The sequence below is a fragment of the Salmo salar genome, unplaced genomic scaffold, assembly GCF_905237065.1.
Source record: "Salmo salar unplaced genomic scaffold, Ssal_v3.1, whole genome shotgun sequence".
Taxonomy (NCBI): Eukaryota; Metazoa; Chordata; class Actinopteri; order Salmoniformes; family Salmonidae; genus Salmo; species Salmo salar.
Genome location: NW_025549470.1, coordinates 210001 through 217900, shown reverse-complemented (window position 1 = coordinate 217900; position 7900 = coordinate 210001). Strand labels below are relative to the sequence as shown.

General features: G+C 46.4%; 1 long non-coding RNA gene across 1 annotated transcript; it reads left to right on the top strand.

Moving 5' to 3' along the window:
• The first annotated feature begins 518 nt into the window (after nt 1–518).
• LOC106592698 (uncharacterized) lies at nt 519–4100 on the top strand. Its single transcript, XR_001325699.2, has 2 exons — nt 519–2363; nt 3549–4100. It is a non-coding gene; the product is annotated as an uncharacterized lncRNA (long non-coding RNA).
• The last annotated feature ends 3800 nt before the right edge of the window (nt 4101–7900 follow it).

Genomic DNA, 7900 nt, shown 5'->3' with positions numbered 1-7900 from the left:
AGCCATGGACCAATAACGTGGTTCCTGCTAGCCAACTTAACCGCACTGCTCTTAGAGCTGAGCAGAGTTAGAGCCCAGCAGGGTAACAGCGAAAACCACAATAAGGCCCAATGTGAACTTCTGACAAAAACTAATCTTTGTTTTATCATCACTGTTAATGTGAATGCCCTCCATAAATTCCCTCATAAACTGTCTCTTAATGCCTTTGAAAACGTTGGGGGGGGGGGGCTCCGGGATGAAAGGACATGTGAATACAAACGTTGAGCTAGCTGCTTTGACAGGCCGTTTTTTCTCCCTCTCCTCATAAGACACAGTGGATGGTGTGGTGGAAGGAGTTTCCATTGGCAGTGGTCCGTGGGAACCCATGGGAATTACAAGTTCAGCATCTTCTCAAATACTAAACTCACAGCTTTGTAACATGCAGGCGATCACCAGAGACATCCTACTTTTTTAAAACGTTATATATACTGTATATATATATATATACTTTTTTGTGAGTTCTTTTTATTTTTTATTAAACAACTACAATACAACACAATAGACAATAGAAATGATGGATCTCAGTGATCAGGGTATTCTTCCGTTCTTCTTCTTTATTATACAATGTATTATTAACACCAGCCTGTTATTGGAAAGTCTTGCTTGGTGAACTGTGAAACCAGTTTTTATATTCACCTTGTCCAAAACCCTTGTGTTATGCATGTCCTTGGTTTCACTAGTCATAGCTGTAGGGTTGCATTCATTTAAACCAAACGTTTACACAAAGTATGTTCTGTTAATAATGAACTATTACAGAATATAATCTGCAGGAGAACTTTGTGACAGAACTAGTCCACCTCACGATTAGCTAGGTGGTTAGAGTATCAGGGCTTGTGGCCTTGATTATCTACTCCTCTGTATTTTCACCTTCAGTTTGTTCAGAAACAGGGCTTGTGTTTCTCCATTAATTTACTGTAGTCATGAGACTTCTAAAAACCCAGGCCTGATTCAGTCTGGCTTCATTTTACTGTAGTCATGAGGCTTCTAAAAACCCAGGCCTGATTCAGTCTGGCTTCATTTTACTGTAGTCATGAGGCTTTTAAAAACCCAGGCCTGATTCAGAGTCTGGCTTCATTTTACTGTAGTCATGAGGCTTCTAAAAACCCAGGCCTGATTCAGTCTGGCTTCATTTTACTGTAGTCATGAGACTTCTAAAAACCCAGGCCTGATTCAGTCTGGCTTCATTTTACTGTAGTCATGAGGCTTCTAAAAACCCAGGCCTGATTCAGTCTGGCTTCATTTTACTGTAGTCATGAGGCTTCTAAAAACCCAGGCCTGATTCAGTCTGGCTTCATTTTACTGTAGTCATGAGGCTTCTAAAAACCCAGGCCTGATTCAGTCTGGCTTCATTTTACTGTAGTCATGAGGCTTCTAAAAACCCAGGCCTGATTCAGTCTGGCTTCATTTTACTGTAGTCATGAGGCTTTTAAAAACCCAGGCCTGATTCAGTCTGGCTTCATTTTACTGTAGTCATGAGGCTTTTAAAAACCCAGGCCTGATTCAGTCTGGCTTCATTTTACTGTAGTCATGAGGCTTCTAAAAACCCAGGCCTGATTCAGTCTTGCTTCATTTTACTGTAGTCATGAGACTTCTAAAAACCCAGGCCTGATTCAGTCTGGCTTCATTTTACTGTAGTCATGAGGCTTCTAAAAACCCAGGCCTGATTCAGTCTGGCTTCATTTTACTGTAGTCATGAGGCTTCTAAAAACCCAGGCCTGATTCAGTCTGGCTTCATTTTACTGTAGTCATGAGGCTTTTAAAAACCCAGGCCTGATTCAGAGTCTGGCTTCATTTTACTGTAGTCATGAGACTTCTAAAAACCCAGGCCTGATTCAGTCTGGCTTCATTTTACTGTAGTCATGAGGCTTCTAAAAACCCAGCCCTGATTCAGTCTGGCTTCATTTTACTGTAGTCATGAGGATCCTGAGTGGCGCAGCGGTCTAAGGCACTGTGTCTCAGTGCTTGAGGCGTCACTACAGGCACCCTGGTTCAAATCCAGGCTGTATCACAACCGGCTGTGATTTGGAGTACGATAGGGTGGTGCACAATTGGCCCAGTATCGTCCTGGTTTAGGGTTTGACCGGTGTAGGCTGTCATTGTAAATAAGGATTTGTTCTTAACTGACTTGCCTGGTTAAATAAAGGTCATTAAAAAAAGAACAGTCACATTTGAGTACAACTCTGCTGCAGTCACAATGATCAGGACAGAAATAACACTGTGCCTCCAGACATGACTAAATAATGACATTCTGTTTCAGATTTTGGAGGCCATGGCAAGATGACGCAGAGATGGGAACACAGAAGAAGATGTGATTGGTCTGCTTGGTAAGAGCCCTTCTCTCTCTTTCTGATGAATAGAGACATTTCAAATGTTATATATTATGGCTATGTGCAGTGTTGTAACGATGTGCAAATAGGTAATAAATAAAGATAAATATGGGTTGTCTTTACAATGGTGTTTGTTCTTCACTGGTTGCCCTTTTCTTGTGGCAACAGGTCACACATCTTGCTGCTGTGATGGTACACTGTGGTATTTCACCCAGTAGATATGGGAGTTTATCAAAATTTGATGTATTTTCCAATTATTTGTGGGTCTGTGTAATATGAGAGAAATATGTGTCTCTAATATGGTCATACATTTGGCAGGAGGTTAGGAAGTGCAGCTCAGTTTCTACCTCACTTTGTGGACAGTGTGCATATAGTCTTCTCTTGGGAGACAGGTCTGCTTACGGCGGCCTTTCTCAATAGCAAGGCTATGCTCACTGAGTCTGTACATAGTCAAAGCTTTCCTTCAGTTTGGGTCAGTCACAGTGGTCATGTATTCTGCTGCTGTGTACTCTTTGTTCAGGGCCAAATCACCCTCTCTCTCTCTCTCTCTCTCTCTCTCTCTCTGTCTCTCTCTCTCTGTCTCTCTCTCTGTCTCTCTGTCTCTCTTTCTCTCTTCTCTCTCTCTCTGTCTCTCTCTCTCTGTCGCTCTCTCTCTCTCTCTCTCTCTCTCTCTCTCATCTCTCTCTCTCTCTCTCCCTTGTTCTCTTGCTCCTGCAGATTACATGAATAAAGGTCTCATATGCCAAAACAGCTGCTTATTTCGGCCTTGACCCGTGTGGACAGTATAATTACATACCCCTTGATCCAACTCTGACCATGTCCATTGCATAAGGGTTACAGGGCAATGATAGTGTCCATAACCATGGTAATTGTGCTTACTAACCCAAAGGATAGTTGTGGGTCTACATGGGAATATACTGTATACATAACTCAACATTTAGAATCACAACAAACACATCATTTGTGGACTTACTAGTCAAAGGGAATATGGTTTTCTGCTTTAAACGCAGTGGTAGAATGAGTGTAGCTAGACTTGCAGATGCATCGTTTGCAGTATTCTAGTGATTTCTTTCATTTGGTAAAAGATCAATAAGATATAAATTCCATAGCATCTGCAGCAGGACATATCTCCAGGAACACATTTTATAATCATATTTTTTTTTACCCACCTTTTCTCCCCAGTTTAGCGATATCCAATTGCGATCCAATTCCGATCTTGTCTCATCGCTGCATCTTCCCAACGGGCTCGGGAGAGGCGAAGGTCGAGTCATGTGTCCTCCGACACATGACCCGCCAAACCACGCCTCTTAACACCCGCCCGTTTAACCTCGGAAGCCAAGTGCACCAATGTGTCAGAGGAAAAACCGTTGAACTGACGACCGGAGTCAGCCTGGAGGCGCCCGGCCAACCACAAGGAGTTGCGATACACTGCGCCACACTCTGAGGCCTCAGGAACAATTATTTTGATATATGTTTTTACTGAACTTGAAAAGTATTTTGTATAATTCTGTAAAATGAATCAGACTTAAATGATTTTTAATACCATGAGGAAGTCAAACCCAATGAGTCCCATCGGGACACTGGTGTGTTTTGGACTTTTAACCCCTGTTAAACATTGTGAGAAAAAAATGTATGTACTTACAGCATTCATATAAATTCATTATTATTAGCTTCTTGCTTGGCTGACTTTTTTAAATTTGTTGCCATTTGTCAATAAAAGCTCATGAATGCCAACTGTTAATGTCACGTTGTTTTGTGTTCTACTTGTAGCCCTGGTTGTCCTGAAAACAGAAATGAAAGGAGAAATGAAAGGCAGTCAGATCTGTCATTTTTAAAACCTCAGCATTTGACACATTTTGCAGTAGAAAGACAGAGACAGTACTATGAAAAATATTACCTTTGGCACTGTTGAATAATTTAATAATTACATTTTTCTGTTCAATTCTATTGTTTGAACAAAAAAACACAGATCTATCCAATAGTATTAATCAGACTTCAAAGGGCTTTAGTCGAGTTAAAGCACTATTTCTCATTGTGATAAGGAATATGCTTAACTAGCTCAATCCATTTCCCCATTCATCCAGACAGACAGAGGGACCACCATAAATATTGAGTTTTTCATTGGCAATTAAAAATTTGAATTGGTCAGATTCTTCATTGTCAGCGCTTCCTATCATAAATCAGACAGACATACAGTGCCATGTGTAGCCCAAGATTAATCAATTAACTAGGATATGGTGCCTGGCTGACTGACTGGCTGACTGACTGACTGGCTGACTTACTGCCTGACTGGCTGACTGACTGCCTGACTGGCTGACTGACTGACTGACTGCCTGACTGCCTGGCTGCCTGGCTGGCTGACTGGCTGACTTACTGCCTGACTGGCTGACTGACTGCCTGCCTGACTGACTGACTGACTGCCTGGCTGACTGGCTGACTGCCTGGCTGGCTGGCTGACTGCCTAAATGCCTGACTGGCTGACTGCCTGGCTGACTGCCTGGCTGACTGACTGGCTGACTGACTGGCTGACTTCCAGCCTGACTGACTGACTGCCTGACTGGCTGACTGCCTGGCTAGCTGACTGCCTGGCTGACTGACTGCCTGGCTGACTGACTGACTGGCTGGCTGGCTGACTGGCTGGCTGACTGCCTGACTGGCTGACTGGCTGACTACCTGACTGGCTGACTGATTGGATGATTTAAGTTATATTGTCTGTTTTAGGTCAGGGATACTCACCTCACCACAACTTACATCACCTTACCTCAACTCACCCCACCATACCTCACCTCACCTCACCACACCATACCTTACCTCACATCACCTCACCCCACCATACCTTACCTCACCTCACCTCACCTCACCACACCCCACCATACCTTACCTCACCTCACCTCACCTTACCTTACCGCATCTCACCCCACCACACCTTACCTCACCTCACCCCACCACACCTTACATCACCTTACCTCAACTCAACTCCCCCCACCCCACCATAAATCACATCACCTCACCCCACCACATCTTACCTCACCTCACCTCACCTCACCCCACCACACCATACCTTACCTCACCTTACCTTACCTCACCTCACCTCACCATACCTTACCTCACCATACCTCACCTCACCTTACCTCACCTCACCTCACCTCACCCTACCTTACCTCATTTCACTCCACCATAACTTACAAGCCTCACCTCACCACACTCCTACACCATCCTACTGACCCCGTCCTACAACCCTTTACCATCCTACTGACCCCACCCTACAACCCTACACCATCCTACTGACCCCGTCCTACAACCCTACACCATCCTACTGACCCCATCCTACAACCCTACACCATCCTACTGACCCCATCCTACAACCCTACACCATCCTACAGACCCCATCCTACAACCCTACACTATCCTACTGACCCCATCCTACAACCCTACACCATCCTACTGACCCCATCCTACAACCTTTTACCGTCCTACTGACCCCATCATACAACCCTACACCATCCTACTGACCCCGTCCTACAACCCTTTACCATCCTACTGACCCCATCCTACAACCCTACACCATCCTACTGACCCCGTCCTACAACCCTTTACCATCCTACTGACCCCGTCCTACAACCCTTTACCATCCTACTGACCCCGTCCTACAACCCTTTACCATCCTACTGACCCCGTCCTACAACCCTTTACCATCCTACTGACCCCATCCTACAACCCTACACCATCCTACTGACCCCATCCTACAACCCTACACCGTCCACTGACCCCTACAACCCTTTACCATCCTACTGACCCCATCCTACAACCCTACACCATCTTACTGACCCCGTCCTACAACCCTTTACCATCTTACTGACCCCGTCCTACAACCCTTTACCATCCTACTGACCCCATCCTACAACCCTACACCATCCTACTGACCCCGTCCTACAACCCTTTACCATCCTACTGACCACCTTAATACACAATATCTCACCATACCTCACCCCACCTCACGCTACCACACCTCACCATACCTTACCTCACCTCACCCCACCATACCTTACCTCACCCCACCTTACCTTACCTCACCACACCTCACCTCACCTCACCATACCTTACCTCACCTCACCATACCTCACCTCACCCACCATAGCTCACCTCACCACACCTCACCCTACCCTACCACACCTCACCCACCATAGCTCACCTCACCACACCTCACCTCACCCCACCCTTACATCACCTTACCTCAACTCAACTCCCCCACCCCACCATACATCACATCACCTCACCCCACCACATCTTACCTCACCTCACCCCACCACACCATACCTTACCTCACCTTACCTTACCTCACCTCACCTCACCATACCTTACCTCACCATACCTCACCTCACCTTACCTCATCTCACCTCACCTCACCCTACCTTACCTCATTTCACTCCACCATAACTTACAAGCCTCACCTCACCTCACTCCTACACCATCCTACTGACCCCGTCCTACAACCCTTTACCATCCTACTGACCCCACCCTACAACCCTACACCATCCTACTGACCCCGTCCTACAACCCTACACCATCCTACTGACCCCATCCTACAACCCTACACCATCCTACTGACCCCATCCTACAACCCTACACCATCCTACAGACCCCATCCTACAACCCTACACCATCCTACTGACCCCATCCTACAACCCTACACCATCCTACTGACCCCATCCTACAACCTTTTACCGTCCTACTGACCCCATCATACAACCCTACACCATCCTACTGACCCCGTCCTACAACCCTTTACCATCCTACTGACCCCATCCTACAACCCTACACCATCCTACTGACCCCGTCCTACAACCCTTTACCATCCTACTGACCCCGTCCTACAACCCTTTACCATCCTACTGACCCCGTCCTACAACCCTTTACCATCCTACTGACCCCATCCTACAACCCTACACCATCCTACTGACCCCATCCTACAACCCTACACCGTCCAGTGACCCCTACAACCCTTTACCATCCTACTGACCCCATCCTACAACCCTACACCATCTTACTGACCCCGTCCTACAACCCTTTACCATATTACTGACCCCGTCCTACAACCCTTTACCATCCTACTGACCCCATCCTACAACCCTACACCATCTTACTGACCCCGTCCTACAACCCTACACCATCCTACTGACCCCGTCCTACAACCCTTTACCATCCTACTGACCACCTTAATACACAATATCTCACCATACCTCACCCCACCTCACGCTACCACACCTCACCATACCTTACCTCACCTCACCCCACCATACCTTACCTCACCCCACCTTACCTTACCTCACCACACCTCACCTCACCTCACCATACCTTACCTCACCTCACCATACCTCACCTCACCCACCATAGCTCACCTCACCACACCTCACCCTACCCTACCACACCTCACCCACCATAGCTCACCTCACCACACCTCACCCTACCCTACCACACCTCACCCACCATACCTCATCTCACCCTATGACACCATACCTTACCTCACCTCACCT